This window comes from Canis lupus, chromosome 21 (assembly GCF_003254725.2).
Source record: "Canis lupus dingo isolate Sandy chromosome 21, ASM325472v2, whole genome shotgun sequence".
Taxonomy (NCBI): Eukaryota; Metazoa; Chordata; class Mammalia; order Carnivora; family Canidae; genus Canis; species Canis lupus.
In genome coordinates, this window is record NC_064263.1 from 37,458,200 (window position 1) to 37,480,515 (window position 22,316).

Genomic DNA, 22,316 nt, shown 5'->3' on the forward strand with positions numbered 1-22,316 from the left:
TGGAAGTTCCTGAAAAAATTAAAAATGGAATTACAATATGACCTAATAACTCTACTTCTGGGTATTTACCTGAAGAAAATAAAAATGCTAATTCAAAAAGAATCTCTTCTTTAAGTTTGTCTTTCCAACACGTAGCTGTGTCTCTAACATCATTCTGATCCTTTGTCTTCCACCCAATCCCACTTTCTGGTGTTTCAGTACTACTGTGCTAAGTGTAGAGAACTCTAGGGGTTTTGGACTATAGTTGTTCAAAGCTCCTCCTTCAGTTATATTTGTTATATAAGTTATATTTGCTATGTATCTTCATATCTAATTGATATTGGAAAATACAGTATCACACACCATGTGTGACTTCTTTCAATGTGAGTGACTTAGCAAAATTCTGCAATGGAGAGGGGGCTTTCCTCTGCATTGATCTGTGGACTTTCCTCTGCATTGAAGTCTCTCTACTACTGAATAAAACATTATTTTTCTGTGTCCAGCTTCCACTTGCACAATCCCAGTGCGAAGGAACTACCTGCCCCTGAATTTGAACTCAAATTACCTATCTTAGAGCTTTGCTTTCTGCCATATTGGTTTCCATTGCATACAAGTGACTGACTTGCTACATAGGTCATCATAAGTGCTAGGAAAATTGAATTTTGACTTTTCCAAATATTCATATCATTAAACAAAACTTTTTAAAATATCTATGGATTTAAAATAAATAATTTTACAGTAGTCAACTAGTAGGACTTGATTCTTCTAAGATGTTATAAAGTTAATGCCACTTTTTCTCAATGGTTGAGTCATTAAATGTGAATTGGGCATTATCAAAGACTTTCGTAGTATATTTGAAAGGAATGATACTACAATAACGCAGATTTTGCTGAAGGTATAAAATAAATTGTGTTGGCTATATTGAGGACCAATCAATGCATACGTAGGAATGTCTAGTTTGGTAGATGCCCTCCAACCCAGCTCAGTTGCAAACAGCAGTTGATTACTGTAATCTCAAAAAGAATGTACTAAATCAAGGAATTATAAAAACTAATATGTGATTATGTCAAATATTTTAACTTATAGAAGTATGCTTTTAGTCACAAATATAAATCATTCAAAAAAAAAATCATCATTCCTGATTTCCAGTTTAGGCTTCTTGAAAGTGGACCTAGTATTTAAAGATACTTGTAAAGCAATCTGAGTGCACAACCCTTGCTGTTTACTTCTCCCAGCCTTTGACAGTTATCTTGTTCTCACCTAATCATACAATATTTTTAGCAACTTGGCTTTATTGAGTCGTTCCAAAGCGGTCATAAAATGACACCTTCTTTTTCTCATTTCTCATCAATTTCAAAAATTAAACTATGTAAATACAGTATAAGAATAACTGGCAGAAGGAGATATGGGGACATACACAACTTGGTAAACACGTAGGTCTATGGCAGGAGCATAAGCATGCTGCTGTCACAAAGGATGGCACACAATGGAAGCATCCAGTGTGCAGGGGACTCTGTCAGGATTTCCTGCAGAGAAAATGACAAGCATTGGTTAGTCCTGTGAGGAGGTGAAGTGGCAGTTACTCAAGAAAGCTTCTTACAGTGCTTGTAATGGGGACAGTTCATTTTGCTCAGGCTAGGGTTGAATCGTGTTGACTTGAAGTCACCTTCCTTGCCACCTGTCCTGTCCCTCACATCCATTCACTAGCATGATCTCAAAATGACTGAAGTTAGCTCCTTCACCAATCTGTAATATTGCCTCAATTTAATAATTATGACCGTGAATGTTTTGTGTGTTATCAAGTGCCAGCCTGTACTCGATAACGCACAAAACATGGACCATCTCGCTGAATCTTCATCCCCCTTTTAAGCAGTACTATTATTATCCTCATTTTCTACCTGAGGACATTGAGACTCAGGGGAGTGAGATGATTTGCTCAAGGCTTAGCTGGTGAGGGTAAATGCAGAATTCAAAGCCAGGCCATCAGAATCCAGAACCCATCTCCTGGCCCCACACTAACCCGCATCCCTTGTAGCAGAACTGAGGAGTTGGTGATGGGTCCTTTCTGTGGTGGCCCAGTGCCTGCTTCTCAGGCTGGGGACAGCAACATGCTGCCATTTCCCCCCTTTTTTGACTCTAGTCAGCATCTGTAACTGTAACTGTAACTCAGCCCATTCTCCTTCACTTTGGGAATTGATAACCTCCCCAAGGATGAGCACTCTAATCTTCCAAATTCTCCCCCTCCCCAACCTGGCAAAGCCCAGTTTTCCGGCATCCAAAGCTCCCTTTTTCTTAATTGATTCTGAAGACATCTTTGTGAGTTCTTTGTGTTTTAAGGACTTTCTTATCATCACTATGGAGACACAGAGTAAGAGAAGAACACATGCAGAAAAACAATAGTTTCCCGAAACCTACAGCATATTTGAATTCTGGCTCCTGAGCTACCATTCTTCAGGCTGTAGTGGGAACCAAATGCACCCTTGGTTTGTTGTCCTCCATATTTAGTCCTGAAAAAGGGGCTCCCCAATTCCCTAGCTCCCTTTGACAACAGCCCTTGTTACCTCCACACCTGTAAAGGCTCTTTATCCCAGCACAGGTGCCCCCTTGTTTACAGGGAGGCTTGTGCTCTAAAGCACTTCAGACTGGAAGGTACCGATTTTCTAGGAATCTGCCTGACATGCACAATAGCAGTAAAGACTTCTCTAAGCATTACCTAGTGGTCACTGTTTAGTCACTAAGCATTGTGATTTCTAGAAAAGCTCTCATAAAATGCCCATATTTTACCTGGCACTCATGGGGTTGAGTGGGCAGGGCAGGAGAACCCCACCTTCAGCCACCCTTAACTATTAGCTCTGGAAACAGCTTTGTTCCTCTGAATAACTGTCACTCAGGAAAGACTTACTGGCTGCATCAAAATGGCGAAAACTCAGAGAAAGCCCACACTTAAGTCTGAGCTGCCCCTGTCAAGTAACCTAATGTGTAGCTCGGGTGTCTATTCCCCTATGCCTTTTAGTCTCAGAATACCAATAGTTAACTGGATACATGGCCACCCAGAATGAAGACTGCATTTCCCAGCTTCCCTTGAGTTAGCCTGGGACACTAAGTTTCTGAGATGTATGAAAATGAATGAGATGTAAGAAAAGTAATGCGTGCTATTTCCTGGAAGAGTATGTCAAAGGAGTACACATGCCTGTCTCTGTCCCCTGGACTGTCCACCTACAGAACTTTTATGTAAGAGACACACTTTTATTCTTAAGTTATCATATTTGAGTTTCTAAGTTATATGCAGTCAAATCGATTCCTAACCAACATAGGTAAGAATTCCAGAAGTATTTTCAAGACTAAAGATATTTGTTTCTTATTCCCTTTCAAGGGAATTGTCCTGCGAAGTATATTTAGATCGAGGATTCTCTAACTTTCTTTTTCTTCACTACACTGTCCTAAACACGCATATATACTTTGGTCTCAGGTGACTAGCAAAGAGGCATGTGTTTTCATTGGTAATGTAATCTACACAAAATTCTTCAATTAAATGAGCGTTTAGAAGTCCAGAAGAACCCAGAATGCTACACAAACTTGGTCTCATCTTATGACCAATTCCCACCCCCACTCGTTTGTTTCTTTGCTCAATGGTTAACATACCCTGCAAGGAAATGAGAAGGGGTATTTCCGAGACCGAACTATCATACATGTGAAGTTGGTGGTAAATACAATAAATGCCTAAATAAATCATGGCTAGAGTTAATAAAGTAATTTCTTACCATCAGATGGTTCCTGTAAGAAAGCACTAAAGTGTCAATCTACATGAAGCCCCCGGCCCCATTTCAACTTATCTGTTAATTACATGTCCTTCAATTCCCCAGTGTCTTTGCTATAGTGACAAGCGTCTGGTTCATTTTATCCCATCGCTCAATAGGTTTTAATTGCAGCTGCTGCTGCAGACACCTCGAGATGCATTTCCTATAGAGACCGTGGCAGCCTGTAGACTGGCCCAGTGATGATTAATTTCAATGACTTGAGTCAACGGAGGAAGAGGGAAGCGCTTCCATTTTAATTACATCTACAAGAGTGTAGCACTTTCACCCCTGCTCAGTGTCCTGAAACAAAAGACTTCCTGAAAGGAAAATAAAATCCAGGGTACTGGTGGTCTCTACTGACACAGATCTCCTTTCTCATTGCGCCACAACTCAGCCGGCTCTGTGTTGGGAAATATTGGCAAGCCATTGGGATTTGCAAGCAGATTGGAAGCCGTGAAGAAAGCAGCATTCGGTTTATTTTTGTTTATTTTACTTGGGCAATTGAAATGCGTTGAGTGGGTCAAGATAGGAGACAGCATCTCGCCATCATTGCAGATGTTCTGCATAAAAGGGTCAAGAATAATTAACCCTGACATGCATACGTATTTATTTATTGTTTAAACCAGAGAACCAGAGACATTCTTGGGGTTTTCCAGAACACTTCATACTCATTCATACCCTTGAGTCCTGGCACATGCTGTTCCCTTTTCTTGTCTTTTGCATTTGGACAAATAGTATCTTCCAGCAGAGCTCAGCTCAATTGCTGCTTCCTCTGCTGGTCCCTGGGGGTGGTTGTTGGGGGGCGGGGGGGCGGCAGGGGCAGCTAATAGGAAGGGGCAGAAGGCCTTAGATGAGGCATATCTGACAGGGAATGCGAGTGCTGTGTGATCTTGGGCAAGTTACTTAGGCTCTCTGAGCCTTGATTTCCCCATCTGCACACTGGAGAAGAATTAACATTCTCCTAGTTCATGTTATTATGCAAACTAAATGAGATACTTTATAGGATGCACTCAGGATAATGTCTGGTCATAGAAGGGGCATGATATTACTTTCCTGTTTCACACCTCCAACAGTAGCACTTTAAAATCTCCTTGATGATGCTAAAGGATTTCAGAAAACAGGGATTCAGATTTGACTCTATCCTTTCCTCCCACCCCTGCCCAAGTAAAAGGTGATAAAATTCATTTGTCCTTTGTCTCCAGTCCATTCCCTCTTCTTAGACCTCACTGCTAAATGCCTTGATTCATGCATGGTTTCTTCATTAATGCAACGGTCTCTTTAGATCTGCCTCTCCTCTTGTCTTACCCCCTCCTTTGCATATCCATGAGGCTTCCACAGTGATCCCTCCTATCCCTCCCCTCTAGGGTAATAAACCATCCCAGTTTGCCTAGAACTGAAGGGGATCCCAGGATGTGGCACTTGGAGTTTTAAAATCAGGGCACTGCTGGGCAAAGCAGCATGAGTTGGTCACCCTACATCCTTACTTAAAATCTCTCACAGGTTCAAAAAAAAAAAAAAAATCTCTCACAGGTTCCTCAAGAAATTGCAAGATGAATTTACGTTGGTCAATGTAACACGCAAAACAAAATCCTTTGTAATCTGGCTCTGCCTGCCTTCGGCCTTCATCTTCACTACACCCTCCGTATTTGCTACACAAACACTCACATCTATGCTTCGGTGATATTGGACTTCCACAGATGTGTTGAGCTCTTTCCCAGCCCCATTTTTGTCCTTGCCTTTGCAGTTCCTTTTTTTTTTTTTTAACAATTTTATTTATTTATTCATGAGAGACATACAGAGAGAGAGAGAGGCAGAGGGAGAAGCAGTCTCTGTGCAGGGGGCCCACTGTGAGACTCGATCCCAAGACTTGGGATCACGCCCTGAGCCGAAGATAGGAGCTAAACCACTGAGCCACCCAGGCATCCCTTGTAGTTCCTTCTACTCGCAATGCCCACTCCCCTACTGATTTCACCTGGCTGACTCCTTGAGAATCTAAGGCCTCCACTCTTCTAAGAAGTCTTCCCTTAGCCCCAACAATCGATGCTTCTCTAGTTTGCTCCCATAGTGCCCTGGTCTTGCCTCTGACCTGACATCTACTGCACTCTTCTGTGATTATGATCTGTCTCCTCGAATCGATGGAGAGGTCCCTGGGCACAAGGACTATGTCTTCTCTATTTTTGTAACTCCAGAAGCTGACACAAGTAAGTGCTTACTGTTGAAAGAATGAACACATGAGAGATACACATTTGCTCCCCACTCCCACAACACTTGAACTTCTCAAAAGCAGAAAAGCCACCTATCTTGATTTTCTTTGATTTCTTGGTGTTCTCCTCTAGTAACTGGTACACAGCAGGGCCCAATTAATACTTTGAATGAATGAATAAATACATCTTTCTTTAGATAGGAGCCAGATGATGAATTTTCATAGTGAAATAAACTTCCCTTCGGTTTGTCCCCTGACCTAGCCATGGGCCCTGGACAAGGCACCAGTTGTTGGAACCAAACATGGCCCCATGCTGTCCCTAAGTACCTATAGCTAAAAATTACTAAGGTTATGCCCCCGTCCCATAGACACAAACTCCAGAGGTAAAATGGTTTCTGTCCAAAGGCTGATTTCAGATAGAAGAAAATTCTCAACTAGATTTCCTACACAGTTAAGTATAAAGGCCACTAGCACATGGAGAAGAAAGCCATACCAGATGGCTTTCCCACTACAAAGAGATGAAATATGGGTCATTTCCACTTCCATAGTGGTTGAGTCTTTTTGGAGCTCAGCATTAAACAGCTGGGAGCCCTTTTTGACAATGCAGATTCCACCGCCTGATGGCAGGAAGTCAGGCAGCAGGCAGGGTCTGTCCATTTCCTCCAACCACCTTTCCAGGCAGTAAGCTGTAACTTTCTCCCCTATAAAAGTTTTACGGCAAGTTGAGTAGAAAACCTAGCAGGGATTAAGACCTCAAGGGGTTTGGCAGGATGGAGAAAATGAGAGCAGATTGGAACATGAGTGATTGTTTCTGGAAATAAGTGTGGAATGGAAAAAGGTCCAAGGGCTTCTTTGTGGTCACACAGATCTGGGAACAAAACCTAGCTCTTCCATGTTGAAGCTGTGTGACCCCACTTAACTGGACCTCAGTTTTCTAATCTCTACACCGAGAAGATTTATGAAACCTACTTGGCACAGCGTATGTCCGGTACATGTTAGCTTTCTCCCTTCTCCTGGCTTTTGTTGTATTTGCTAAAATGATACTTCTTGTCTGATGAAGGATTTTCCCCCTCATTTGTAGATTTCTTTCTAATGGTAACTCCCATAAAATTATTTTAAATGACACCAAATTTAGATTTATGCATTTTTTAAGGCTTACTTGCTTTCGAATAGAAAGACAATAGTATGTTGAACAGGATAAAATTAGAACTATTCAGAGGTGTCTGGGAAATGTGATGTTTCTATCCAGGAGCAGACCGTGAAAGCCAAAAAATGGTGTTGTTTTTTTTTTTTTAAGTGTCTATGAGTCTCTGTGGGAAGGTATAGAAACACCTGTGTTCTGCTTTGACTCCCATACTTCCACTCTTAAGTCTTAGAAATGTAGAGGAATCTCTAACGCCTTAAAGTCTCTTATACACCTCTTGCTGTTTGTCCCTTAGGCCCCTTATCTCCATGCGCTATTGTTTCTGATAGTTATTCATTCACTCCCAAGTTCACTCATCTTTTAAAAATCACACTTGAATAGGCATATGTGAGGGAAGCTTACTCACTTTCAAGTGAAAATCTTTCCATAGGGAGCTGTAGAAGACAACCCAGCAAGACTAATGAGACACGCTCTGAGAATCAGAAGCCCAAGTTCTCATCCTGGCCTCTTCATCTTTACACCAGATCAACACTCAGTTTATCAGCCATTAGGTAAAACCTCTGAATGCCCATCACCCAGACCGAGTTCTCATGCAATGCCAGAAACCACTCCATCACATTCCTAGCAGGTAGTCACCCTACCACGCCCCCAATAACAGGGACCTCACTGTTCTGAACTATCATATGTGGTTACACACTTTGGCCTCCAGCTAAAGGACACAAATAAAAGCTGGAATCCAGTCTCGTTTCTGCTTGTCGAGCTGAGTGCCCCCAGCTTGGAGGAATCCTTTTTCTAATCTGGCCATCTTCAGGGGGCTCTTTTCTACCTTTCACAAAGGCACCATATAGACTAGTGGGGACCCTTCCATGTCAACACACTCCAGAGCCCTTAGAAGGGATGCTGCTCCCCAAAGAGTAGTAAGGACTCCAGTTTCCATCAGGAAGGTGACATTCCAGATGCCAAGAGGGCAGCCAAATTTTGCATCCTTTGGCTCCTCTTGGCAAGAGCTGAACCCCCAGGTGGGTCTAGATGTGGCGAGACCAGCAGGTAGCATCCAAGCCAATGTGTCTGCAAAGGGGGAATACACCAAATCAACAAGGAGCTATGTCTGATCGTTTATCAAACTGCAAAATCTTGCCCATGACTGTGAAATGGCTTTATGGTTAGGAAAATGTACTAATAATTTTATTAGGCAGCAATTAAACTTAAATTCCTTTTAACTGTATTTGATGTCATCCTTTTTCTGGGCCCATTAGAGTAACATTAAGGTGTTTGTGCAGATAGCTCAGTCATTTCAAATTACTTTCCTGTCTAATGTGGGAACCTTTAATAGCATACTCTTAGGTTGAATTCAATTTTGGAGACACCAGGCATGCTAATTAGATTGTCTCAGCGTTCCTTGCAAAAGAAACTGAAGAAGAGCTATTTTTCCCCCTCTTTTGCTTAGCAATGTTCATGGAACACAACTTTCTGTGCAATTAGAGGTATAGACCCTTTACTGCACAAAATCCCACTTGAACCATTAAGTATTGCTAGCAGACACAACGTCTGGTTAATATGACACCATTGTTGAAATGTTTTTAAGATCTAATTAGAGCCTGTAAGTTTTCTCTCCTATTATTCTGAATATCATAGTTAGTGTTTGTTCTGTCTCAGCCTCTAACATTAGAATTGAAAGAAGGGTAGAGGGAAGGAATGAACATTTATTAGGCACCATCTGCTAGGTTCTGGGGAGGATGCTTAATGCCTATAACAGCTCTGTGAACTTGCCTTATTATCTCCACTTACAGATGGGAAAACTTTGGCTCAGAGAGGGTAAGTAAAGTAAAGGTCACACAGCTGGCAAATTGTGGAGCCGAGATTTAAATCGTCAGCCTCTCTTTGCCACTTACTAGTCCTGGGAATTTGGGAAGTCACTTTTACACTCTGATCATCAGAGTCCTCATCTATAAAACAGGGATGATAATAATACTCATCCCCTCACAGTTCGTTGTATGGATCAAAGGTAGTAATAAATGTAGATGGCCCTTGCAGATGAGGTACTATACAGAAGTGATAGGTAATGTCTCCTGAGGTCTTGGGTGGCCTCTCCCTTCCTTCTGCGAGGTTGAAACCGCACAGCTGATGCCACAAGAAGGTCAGAGAGAGCATAAGTGAAACCTCGTCCTTGGGACTTAGGGTAAATGAGATCCAAAGGGAAAAGAAGATGACACCATGAGAAGGAGTTAAGTTGTTCATGGTTCCAGAGGTGATTTAATGGATCTGCAGGTCCCTTGGTGACTCAGTTTTCCCATCTGTAAGCAGGGGGTGCGCAGGCTCATCTGTGGATGGAATGGGATGGGGTCATATAAAGCATCCAGCACATTGCCCGGAATTGAAACACTCAACAAAATCATTTCACTTCACAATTATTTCAGCCCGTCTTAGTCCCTGGCTATCTTCCACCTCTGTGAGCCCTGCTCGCTTACAGATTCTCTCTTCCAAGTCTCTTCCTCGTTGATCTATTAACATAAATTCTTTCTCCAAATAGTCATTGTACTTGGCATCGATCTACTAACTTACAGCTATTACAGCCATGATTGCAATTACCGTTGGTCTGGGCTCCTTGCGAGGCCATCATCATTTCCTCCTGGTTACCATGATAAATGTCACTAATAACTCCCGCCTCAGATCTCTTGTGGAATGAGGCAAGAGATTAATTTATTAATTGATGGATTAATGGCTCATAACTGTTACAATCATCATTAATTGCTATTACCTTTGAAGCATCAAATGGTCACGGTAGTTGAGAGAAAGGCTAAAAGAATGCTTCTTGCTCTCATGCAAAAGTTGAGAGCCATCACCTGCCAGGTAGGGAAAGTGAACATCACCTTGGGAGTGCAGCAGGCCCCCCTTATCTGCAGGGGAAACATTCCAAGACCCCCCCCCATGAATGCGTGAATGCGGATAATCCCAACCTCTATATATACTCTGATTTTCCCTCTCCATATATACCTGTGATAGAGTTTAATTTATAAAATAGGCACAGTAGGAGATTCACAATAACTCAAAAAAGTAGAACAATTATAACAAAACACTGTGATCAAAGTTACATAGATGTGGTCTCTGTCTCAAAATGCCTTATTGTCCTGTACGCACCCTTCCTCTTCTTCGTGGCGTGATGCGAGATGACCAAATGCCCACGTGATGAGATGCAGGGAGGTGAATGACGTAGGCATCGTGACGTAATGTTAGGCTACCACTGCCCTTCTGGGGATACAGCAGAAGGAGGGTCATCTGCTTCTGGCCGCCGGTGGACCGCTGGTAACTGAGGTGGCGGACGAGGGGGACACTGTACACGCGTGCGAAGGCTGTCACGGCCCAAACCACGGCTGACCCACTGCTCGTGCTCCCTGACTCTGACCGGGTGCTCCCCACAACTCCGGGGATTCCCTCACTGCCACACACCTGCAGCCCGGCACTGCCAGCCCTTCCCTGCCCCCAAGACCCTCCGCCCCCAGGAGTTCCTGAGAGCCGGTCGGACGATGGAAGAGGACAGTGGGCCTGTTTGTCCGGCCAGCTCTGGTCAACGCAGCGCATAGCTGCAGGCCCGTCACCCCAGCCCTGAGACAACGACCCTCGTCCCCCAGCACTCAGAGCCCGTGGAGGACAAGCGCTCCATAGGCTGGGGTCAGCTGCAGGACACCCACCCTCCCACCAGCCCACTCTGCCTCGCCCCCTTCACAAGCAGCTCCCCCAGATGACGAAGGGAACCCCTGGAGACTCACACAGATCTCCCGGGCAGCTCTCGCAGCCCGGAGGCACTTCCACTTCGATTCGAGGGTGGTGCCAGCGCGAAGCACACGCTGTTGCTGAGGGACTCCCATCAAGCGAACGTGGCCTCGCACATCCTCCTCATCACAGGGCCTGTCTGGAAGGCCCCTCCGCAAGGCCACTTTCTCCCAAGCAGTAAAGCCATCGTTCCTTGCTGTTGGCTGCAGAGTCCAGTTGGCACTTGTGCCCATGGCATAGCCCGCGTCTTCTCTCCTCCAGGATCTCTCTGGACTGTTTTCCCTCCCTTGAGCACCAGCCCTGACTTGTTCAATGTCTGTGCCCTTTCCCTAAAGAGAAGAGACTTCCCTCAGTCAGACTTGGCTGGACTCATAACTCATCTCTGGACTCTTGTATCCCTTTTCCTGAAAGAATCATGGGAACAGACCAGGGGCTTGCTTCAGAGTGAATCGCGCACTCCACCGCTTTTAACTGAACTCTCTGTGGCATTTAGAGCTTTGGGTGTCTAGGAATTCCACTCATTCTTCCTTGCTTGCATTGTCATTGGAGATGGTGGTACCACGGCAGTCAGGCCGGTGGGTACTGCGTCCCTAGAACCGGTGTCGTGGAAGGCATGTTGTGCTTCAGGGGTGGGCCGCATACGCAGGACGACGCTCTACGGATTCCCTGGTAAAATGTGTTTTGTTGCTTGCGTATCACAGACAGCAGGATGCTGACCAACCAGCGAAGGGGGTGACACTCCTTATCCACAGCTGGAGAGACTCCTTGCAACAGAAAGGGGTAGCAGCAGCAGGCAAAACCTGAACCCCCCCTGCAGAAGGAGTTACAGCAATTTACCGCAGAGCTCTAATGTGTACACAGCCACCACCGAGAGCCAACAGAGGGCACTCCAGAGTGAAGGTGCATGAGGACTATGTCCCTCCCAAGGGCGCTTGGCCTAGGCCGGCTGAGTAGACCCACGCTGGACCTCCCCAGTCCACCTGTGTCTGTGTGGGGTTCTGTGCTTTCTGACCATCTGCAGCTGGCTCCAGGCTGATCAACCTGCTTCCTCATCAGACCGTTTCCTTACATCAGAGTCGACGTTCACGTTGCAAAGAGTTCTGATTCTTTGCATTAGTCCAACTGATCTGGCCCCCCTGACTAGGGGGCCTTTCGATGCCAGATTTTGCATCTGATCTCATAATCGATAAAGATTATTGAGCTGGGGAGTAAGTCCGAATAATAGTACGCACCCCCCTCCCAGGTTGCATGAGTGTCGAATGAAATAATACATGCAAAATGAGTTTGAAAAGCATATGGGCCTTGTTGTTATTATTATTTTTTTTTTTTTTTCTGAAAGGAGCTCTCCCCTGTTAGTGATTGCTGGCTTGTCCTTTGGACTCCCCTAGAGAAAGGCAAGCCAGACACATGTGACAAGTTAAACAGGCATAGAAGATATTTTTATCTGTTTAAGCCAACAACAGTAAATGCATCACAAGACAGTATGTGATTAATTGCCAAGTGAATTGTGAGAAGAATAATTGCCAGAAGAATATGAACAAGCTCTAGCTGGTGGGGGAGGGATGGAATGAGGCTCCAGAGAGGCTGGATAGAATAGTAGAGATTTGTTCTGGGTCTTGTAGGACAGATGGGATTTGGGTCGATGGTGGGGGGGGTGGGGGAGGCATTCTAGGTATATGTAAGATAAGTTAAATGGAGGTGGGTGGACAGAAAGGCAATGGGATACTTGGGGGAAAGGGGCAGAGGGGTGTGAGCTTGACAGTAGGCAGAGTCTAGGGAGCATGGATAGAGAGGGAAGTTGTGAACAATGTTTGCTCTGACTTTACACCTTCAAACAATTCCAACACATCTACGCCACATGCTCTAACCAGGTGAATAATAAGCTCCACACTCTTCAAGCCTGGCATGTCTTTTACCCAACACCCTGTCTTTCTTGTTCCCTACCAGCACCCTTTGCTGTTCCAGCTCAGCTAGACCTGTAACCTTGCCTACACTTTCCGTTTATACCCCTGCTCAGGCCCTGAAAACCCAATTCTAATGTCTGACCTCAGAGATTTACTTAATTCCGACTCAAACCTGTAGCATTAAAACTAACACTTACCTAGGCCTTTGTGTGCTAAATGCTTCAAATATCCTATCGTCTTTAATTCTCAAAAAAACCCCGTGAGATACTGCTGTTCCTACCTCCATTTTGCAGTTGAGGAAATTGATGTTTGAGATGTCAGGGCCCAAGGTGATATCACCTATAAGTGATAGATTTGGGATTTAATCCCCAAGCTGTTGACCCCATAGCATGATTCCCAGTCACGGGGAGCACCCTATTGTCTAAATGTGCCCCATTGGTTCTTTCCTCTTTGGTCACCCTTGATAGGATGTCTCACTATAGTCAGTCTTTGGAAACCTAGGCCCTACCTCGTGCTGCCATCCTGCTCCATGCCCCTGAGTACCAAGGACATGGCACAGATAGGAATTCAAAATGGAATGAATGGTTGGTTTGGCGTCCTAAAGGACTCTCAACACCATTTGTATTTGATCCTAATGATAATTCCCAGCCACTGAAGGTTTCAGGATCATGATAATCATAGGAAATAATATAGTCAAAACCCATGTTCTCAGAAAAAGAAAACTGGGACCCAGTTCAGGATTATCCTGTATGTTCCATCCTGGGCTGTGGGGAGGCTGCAGGAAGAGGCAACAATTTACAGCCTATTTTGTGGTCCAAGGAAAAGTGAAAAGGGCCTGAATTAAGATAATGGTGGTGGAGATAGACTACAATAATAAAGAATCAACCCATTCTACTTTGAAATAAAATGCATTTCTCCTGAAATAAATGTCTTCACACCAGTGTTGGGGTATCTGTAGAGAATCAGCTTCTAGCTTCATAGCCCTTTGGACTCCCCCGAATGAATCTCAGGTGTATCCGTGTGTCTTGGATTGTGTTTTTGAAACCCCTAGAGACAGCACAATTGGGAGAGAAGCTTCAGGCACTAAGCTTCTGGGCAGTGGCCAGACAGGCCTGAGTTCAGAGTGGCTCAGCCGCTTACCTAACCACATGGCCTTGGGAAAATATTTAATCTCTCTGAGCTTGTGTCCTCATCTGTCAAATGGGGATAATGCTATCTGCCTCACAGGGTTGTTGCGAGGATTAAATAAGACAGTGGATAGAAAGGGGCTGTGATTAGCACAGAATAAACGTCAGTTTTTATACTATCATTTCTTAGCCAAACATCTCATTAAAAGCCCTGCATAATCACCCATAAAATCTTGTTTGAAATAAAAGTGATTGGGTTCAACCAACCCTTTGGAAAGCAATTTGGCTTTCCAAATGCTTTCCACTGTGTATTAAGACACATAAAAATGTTCATATCCTTTGACCCACTTGTTCCACTTCTCGGAATCTATTCTTAGGAAATTGTCCTCAATACAGGAAGAGCATAATGCACAAAGAGTTTCTCTGCACGAACGGCTTGCTACAGTGAAAAATTAGAAGCAACCTGAGCGTCCAGGAACAGATGCTTCTGCATTATGCTGATGCTCTGAAAATGCTTTTAAATCGGACCATCTCCCTCCCTTCCTTCCTAAATACAGAGCTCATAGCCATGTTTTAGATTGGGTAAGGTCAATCGGTCAAGGATCAAGCATAATCTTTTCCTCAGCTTATTAACCAACCCTTCTTCTCTGCAGGGCTTCCCTGCAAGGCCCACAGACCAGCAGTTCTAGCCCCCTGTCTGCCAGTGTCCTGCCATCTGGGCACCACCATGGGGGCTTCATGCCAGAGCCACCACGCACAGCTTAGGCTTCTCACCCAGCTGTCCCAGCCCTTCTGTGGCTTCACACCTTAGCTCCTTTTCCTACAGACACAGAGCTGCTCTCCACGACCGGGGCCCCCTGGCTCTGCTCTCTCTATTTCCCAGGGCTGCTTTGCAAATGCATGTTCCTCGGCCCTGCCCCTTCTCCACCTCACATCCCTGCTGTTTGCCCACTTGCAACCTCTTTTCCATAATTTCCAGCACAGCTCATGTGTCCTTCTAAGTTAGCATATTTTTCAAGTGTCCAAAAATTATTCATCCAAATACACTTAATAAAAGGGGGAGAAGATTAACTTGGATGTTAAAGGTTACTCAGAAGCCCATTGACACTTAGACTCTGAGTCTTAAAGCCTTGAATACTTTGTGAAATCCCTCAAGACAGGGCTGAAATGTCATTCGATCACATCATTTCAAAGCTGGCATCCATGAAGTTAAAAAAAAAAAACAGACAGGCACTTCATTGGTCAAAAGGAGAGCTCAGTAGAACCACTTGATCTGCCTTTATCTTGGAAGCTGGAACTTCTTTTGATAACATCTAGGAGGAAGAGCATGTGGTTTCTCTTGAGTTTGTGTAATTGTGTGCTTTTTGCAATTTCTCAGCTTTGGCAGGCACTGGGTAGCATTTGGCTTCGACGCTGTCGACCCTAAGGGCAATTCACAACTGGGCTTTTCCTGGCAGCTCCAGCATCTGGACCTTGAGTGGCCCAGGTTCACCGTGTGGTGGAACCTTCTGTGAGCCTCCTCAGCAGAGCACAGAACAAGCTGCCCAGGTCCCCATTCTTCCCTTGCTCCCAGAAGCCTAGGGCACCGGCCTCGTACAATTGCTGCACGGTTTACGGCCATGTTTGTAAAAATAAACAGAATAGTCATCTTTTCTTTAATGTTGTTTTACGGGATGAACAATAATCAATCAGTATTTCAACTCAACATTTACTCAGTACCTGCTGCGTGCCAGGAGCCCTGTAGTGAGCACTGCAAATGCCGAACCATCTCCCTCCCTTCCTTCTAATTTCCTTCCTTGCTCCTTATTTTCATCCTTCCTCCCTCCCTCCTTCCTTTCTTTTTCCTTCCTCCCTTATCCTTCCTTTTTCCCATTTCTTATTTACATAATACCAGAAAACAAAAAAGAAAAAAGCACTGACAATCCCACTACTTAGTGTATAAAGAAAACACTGAACATCTTCCCTTTCCTATCCCACCTTCTAACACCCGGAGGTGCTAACTATCCTTACCAGCCTGGTGTAAGGTGTCCTTCCCAGCTTTCCCTTAAATGTATCTAAACAAAGCTGTCTATCTCTCTGTATCATCAGACATTTCTTGGAGAATGAGGATGACGCCATACTCATTAGTCCCACGATTTTGAACATTAGCTAAGGCAGCCGATGCTGTGCTGGATTTCTGGCACGCATTGTCATGTTGACTCCGATAACCCCAAGATGAGCTCGGTACTGTTATCATCTCCATTTGACAGCTGACACACCCCTGAGGCTCAGAGTAGATGAGCAACTCACTTGTCCAAAGTCAGAGTCCAAGCAGTACAGCTGGGATTTGAACACAGGCCCACTGGCTCCAAAGCTCTTATTCCGCCCACTATTCCAGGCCACCTCTCACAAATCAATCCTCCTGCGTGCCCTACGAGGCTTCCGAGGCTTAGCTCTCTTCTAGAGATGATCCTATTTCTCCCCAATCTGCCTCAAATGGTCCACAGTAGCCCTGGGCTGCAAATCCAATTCCTGTACCAAGTGGCCCCTAAAGACACAGAACTTGGACAACTAAGAACCAGTCTCTGCTAGGAAGAGCTCGTAGATGAAGTTTATCAACAGTGCATTGACCGTGTCGATTTCCTCCCTAATTTATAACCTTACACCTGAGCTTCCCTCCTTTCCCGCACATCTTCCCACTCCCCCCTCCTCAAATAGGACTCCTTTGATGTAGAGTCATTTCTCTCTTCCCTCCTCATACACTAAAACACTCGGGGACATCTTGTTTTTCACGAACTTTCGGGACTGGGCACACATTGTGAAATAATAAAAGGAAGGGGAGGAACAGCATGGGCTGAGTGACTTTCCAGCTCCAGAAATTTTCTTTCAGGGTAAGTTAGCATCCCGTTCACTCTCACAAACAGTCCTGAGCCAAAAGATTCCAAATCAAAGCAAAAATCTATCAAGAGAACTCTGATTTAAAACTTAAGAAAACAGCCTGTACATATTTTTAGAACAATTTAGAAAACAGTACATCTGTGACTTGAAACAGCTGGAAATAGACTTTTTGCCAAAATGATGCCGATTACGAAAGTCATCATGGTCAGACAAGAGGCATTCAGGAGCCAAGCGGTCCTGTGGGTTTTGTATATTCAAGTTTCAAATAACCTTCGCTGTCATACGTTAAACACTGACCCCTAAACTGCCTTTGAACACCAAATGCCAGCCATCTCCACAGTTTGTACAGCAGTGTTTGCATGACTATTTGAGGATTTTATTGTCTGTTACCCTGATTGGCTTAGTAAAAAGAGTAGTAAAGCAATAGAACAAGTCATAAGAAGCATAGGTCTCAAAACCTCATAATATGCTTGAGAAAACAAAAGAAATTATGAAGTTGTTGAAAACAGAAGAGCATTAGCCTCAGATAGTCATTGGACTTAAGCCAGTCAACCATGTGTTTCGTTCTGAAGGAAAACAACAACATGTGTTGAAAATGTTGGTAGCAAATTGTGGGTGAAAGACAAGATGTCATTAGGGAGCTATACGTTTCTTTTAGTGTACTGAAACTGAAGCCGTCTCTTACTTGGGACCCTGGTAGGTAGCAATGTGGAGAAAATGTTGGTAGCAAATGGAAGGTAAAAGGGAAGGTATCACTAAGGAGTTGGATTTTGGGGGTTTTGTTTGCTGAAAATGGAAACTTCTCTTATCTGGGACCCTGCTAGCCCTTTCTCTTATTCATTATGTCCCAACACCTTCTCTGCACATAATAGATGGACTATAATATTTATTGAATAAATGAATACCGTAAGTCAGTTGCTGGTTCAACGTTTTAGGGATTTCATTGTGCATGAAGGTAGAGGTACATTCTCTCGTCTCTAAATATACAAAGGGAAGCAGGAAAGAATGGATTCCAGCCTGCTTTGTTCGTGTGCTTTATGATAGGCCAGCATCTTAGAGGGGCAGAGAGTGGACTTGAGCAGAAAGGTGACAGTGAAGGCCTTTTGTACACTGTCATGCAGATATTTTCCACACCACACCCCTCCTCCAAGTCACACACACAAACTTGAATGGGGTCAAGCAAACCACAGGCCCAGCCAGGCCATGTGCTCCAAGGACAAAGAGTAAGATACCTCTCCTCAGAGGATGCAGTGTTTGGGGAGCAAATAGAACTAGAAGTTGTGCCCAGAAGGGACCCAGCATCGAGATCAAGGTCACTATGAAGGCATAATGAGGGCGTTATGCTAAGTGGAGTGAGTTAGAGAATACCATACGATATTTATATGTGCAATCTAAATCTAAAAACAAAACAACAACAACAACAAAAAAAAACAAGCTCATAGACTCAGAGAACAGACTGGTCTTTGCCAGAGGTTGGAGAAAGGGGGTTCAAAAGGGAATGGATGAAGAGGGTAAAAAGTTAGAATCTTACAGTTATGAAATAAGTCATGGGGATGTAATCCACAGTATGACGACTATAGTTAATAATATTGTGTTGCATATCTGAAAGTTGCTAAGAGAGTAGATCTTAAAAATTCTCAGCAGAAGAAAAACATCTTTTCATATCTATGTATAGAGACTAGACTATTAAGTAGACTTATTGAGATGATCATTTCACAATGTATATAGATACTGAGACATTAAGTTGTATACCTGAAACTAATGTTATATGTCACTTACACCTCAATAAAAAAAAAAAAAAAAGAGAGAGAGAGAGAGAGAGATTAAGGCCAATAATCCAAGCCAAGGAATAAAATGAAAATCCAGAGCCAAGGTAAAGATTCAAACCAGAGATGCTAGTGAGCGAAGAATATTCAGAGAGACAAGTCTGGAGGAATTCTCAAAGTAAAGTGAAGGCGTCCAAATTGGTATTTCCCACCAACTGGCTGTGCGCATTTGAAGAAACTGGAGCAGAATGCATGTGGCTACTGTACAAAGATGGATAAACGACAATATGAAAGAGAAAGTTAAGCTGGTGCCCCAGCAGAGCAAGTCTATGGAGTCTTAGCTCCAAAAGTAAATAATGAAGCCACAAATTGGATACAATTGAGGTCAGCCGCTGGAGAAATATTTTTGTGGTACCAGTGCCGCAAGCCCAGAGGTAAAAAGCAGTGTCCGCGACAGGTGAGCCCAAGAACAAGGGCAGAGCAGGGTCAGCCTGAGATTCCAAGAGCCTAGAAGGGTTGGCAGGAAGGCTGACGGGTGGGTCAGGATGACTCTGCAAGGACAGGGCCTCCTTGGAAGGGAAGATGGGGCCTCACCTCCATTGCCACACTGACCCCAGTCTCAAAGGCATCATACCCTGAACTTCATCAGTGATAGCCTGTGGACATGGGCAAGACCCAGAAGGCATTGCAGGAAAAATACATACATGCCTACATAGCATCCTGCTCCAAGGCTTCTGAGGGTGTTGAGCCTTGCTTGACCCAAAAATAAAGGGGGTCGTAATTCATTTCACTTGAAGTGACCTTCAAGTTTATTTTAAGTGAACTTGCATTCAGTGTGGCTGCTCTGTGAGATGCTGGGGGAGGAGGTTCTTCATTCTCCGCCTTCCTCTCCCCTGTTCTTCCCCAGACAGGTGGGGCTGGCACACTGTTGCCTACAAGCCCCAAGGGAGTGCTGGCTAGGGATCCCACCACCTAACACCACCCTGCCCTCAGAGCACAAATTTTCTCATAAGATAAGCCATGTGCTACCTCAAACTTTAGAAAAGGGAAGCAGTAAGTGGCGGGTGGGGACTTGGTTGGTGTCTGTGGGAAGGAGGTGAGTAGGAGGGATGGTGTTCAGGATCGTCCTGCCCCTCAGGCAAGGCCTGCAAGTGGGAATGTCTCAGCTGGGTCAGAGTTCAAGGCCTGTCCTGACCCCGGGCTCCACCTGGGTCTCCGAGTGCATGTATATCCTGGTGGAAAACTGTTATTCTCTCTGTGAGGACATCCTGAAATACACCATCGGTCTAGACTCTCCCCTCCAATATCCAGGGATGCCCGCCGCAGGGCAGCCCCACCGTGAGGCCTCACCCATCCCAGGGATGCTTGCAGAAGACTCGCAAGAGTGGCCATCAGTGGCTCTCAGGCTTTCCTGCTGGCCTGCAGAGCTCTTTGGCCACTGCAGGACCCCAGCAGTGCTTCTAGAAGGCTGCAGTTTCCTGAACCCCTGGCTCACTTGGATGAGCGGTCACCTCTTGGATTTGGCTCAGGTCATGACCTCAGGGACCTAGGATGGAGCCCCACCCCCACATCAGGCTCTGGGCTCAGCGGGGAGTCTGCTTGGGTTTCTCTCCCCCCCCTCCCGACCCTGTTCTCTTTCTAAAAATAAATAACTAAATAAATAAAAGTTGGCAATTAACCAAAAGACCCCATTGAGCCCCGGCGAGCCCAGCTGCTGCACAGCTTGCCCAAGGAACATCTTTCTCTAGAAACGTCTTCAGGCTCATTGAGGCTGATTATAGGAAACGAGTCTGCACTGGCACTTGCCAGCTCAGGCCCAGGGTTCCAGCCCTTTGGGTTAAGGATGAGCTTCACCTGCCCTCCTCCAGGGTTTGGTCTTCCGGTCCCCCCCTCCTCCCACTGGTGAATCAGAACATACCTATGAAACCTTCGCATCGTGTGTAAGATTTAGTCTCCGAGGTATGCTCTGGATTCTTCTTGACGTGGGTCGTACCGAAGCATGTACCTGTGGGCCTGTCACTGAGTCACCCGACAGTCCTAAGGACCCTTCAGCTCCTTTGGCAATAAATGCAAATTAAACTTCCTTAGTGACTGACTTGAATGGCAGATGTCAGCTATAGGGTCAGCTTAAAGCCTAAGGGTAGATTTCAACAGGAAAATGCCCACAGCGAAAGCTCAAGAGGGAGAATGCGATGGGCCCCAGCTAAAGGGGACCCAGGCCCACCGCACACACGTAGGAAGTACATGCACACGTGCTTCCTCACTCAGCTCATCACAAAGGACCAATCGCAAAGATATTTGCTTTGTCTCCTCTCCTGCTCTGCTGAGCTAATTACAAAGTCATTAAATTAGCTACAGAATAAATTAGTTGGTATCAAAGTGAAAGTCAGGGCATTCTTCTGAAAATTATCTAGGATAAAGCGCTGACCTTGAACGATTTTTCTAGACTGAGAAATGTTTTGTTGATGTCTTTTACTGAGGTATTGAGTTTTTCAAGAAGAAACCCTACATTTAAAGGTACTCCTAAAAAAAATTTAAAAAAATAAAATAAAATAAAGGTACTCCTAAAAGAAATACTTATTCTCTCCTTAATAAATGGCCAAAAAAAAAAAAAAAAAGGAAAGCATGTTTGAATCATTAGAAATGCTAGAGGGGGGCAGTCTGTGTAGGATGTTTACAGAACGGTCCTCACCAGCCAAGGTCACTGAGATGCTGAAATGACTTCAGGGGTGGAAATTAGTTGGTGCTTGCTGTACAGGTCATCATTTGGTACAGCCGCCTCACCACGTGGTGCTAACGAAGTAGCTAGAAGTAGTACCTTTTTCAGAAGTGTGTGCTCAGGGGCACCCAGGGCAGGGGGCTGTGCTCAGTCGATTAAGCATCCAGCTCTTGGCTTCAGCTCAGGTCGTGATCTCTGGGTGGTGGGGTCAGGCTCTGCACGCAGCACAGCATCTGCTTAGAATTCTTTTCCCTCTTCCTCTCCCTCCCCCTGGGCTCCTCCCCACCCTAAATAAATAAATAAATAAATAAATAAATAAATAAATAAATAAAAAATTTTAATGTGTACTCTGCCCTCTTTAAAATTATGATAATAGGGATCCCTGGGTGGCACAGCGGTTTGGCGCCTGCCTTTGGCCCAGGGCGCGATCCTGGAGACCCAGGATCGAATCCCACGTCGGGCTCCCGGTGCATGGAGCCTGCTTCTCCCTCTGCCTGTGTCTCTGCCTCTCTCTCTCTCACTGTGTGCCTATCATAAATAAATAAAAAATAAATAAATAAAATTATGATAATATAGAGATTCACACTCAAGTTCTAAATTCCACTTCCCCTGGATGCCATGCGAAGTTCAAACAGCGGCGGTCCCTGATGAATCGCTTTGCAAGCCCTTAATGAAGTCGTTTCCATTCACTCACAGAGAGGTGGAGACGCCTTGTGATAAAAGTGTCCGGCTTTCCGCTCTCCCACACAATGATGAAAGTTATTTATGAACCGAAAAAGTGCGGATATTCATGGGGAAGACATAAATGACTGGGAGAAGCCTGGAGTCGGAGGGCAAAAGCTGGCATCGATAAAGAGAAGACAGCAAAATCCCATAATCAAAAAGCCTAGAATACTGTGGATTTCTTCCCACGGCAGGTCAGGTCCAACCCCGTGAGCACACTGCCTTGTGGTGGAGGGTGAAATGTCAGGCCCCACACTTGGGCCCCGAAACAACAGCACAGTTACAAGATCGGAGAACAGCACTGGG

The 22,316-nt window shown here is 44.8% G+C and overlaps 1 protein-coding gene across 1 annotated transcript in view; it reads left to right on the forward strand.

The window, feature by feature from the left end:
* The window catches only part of SPON1 (spondin 1), a 251,331-nt gene that overhangs the window by 165,430 nt on the left and 63,585 nt on the right, over positions 1-22,316 (forward strand).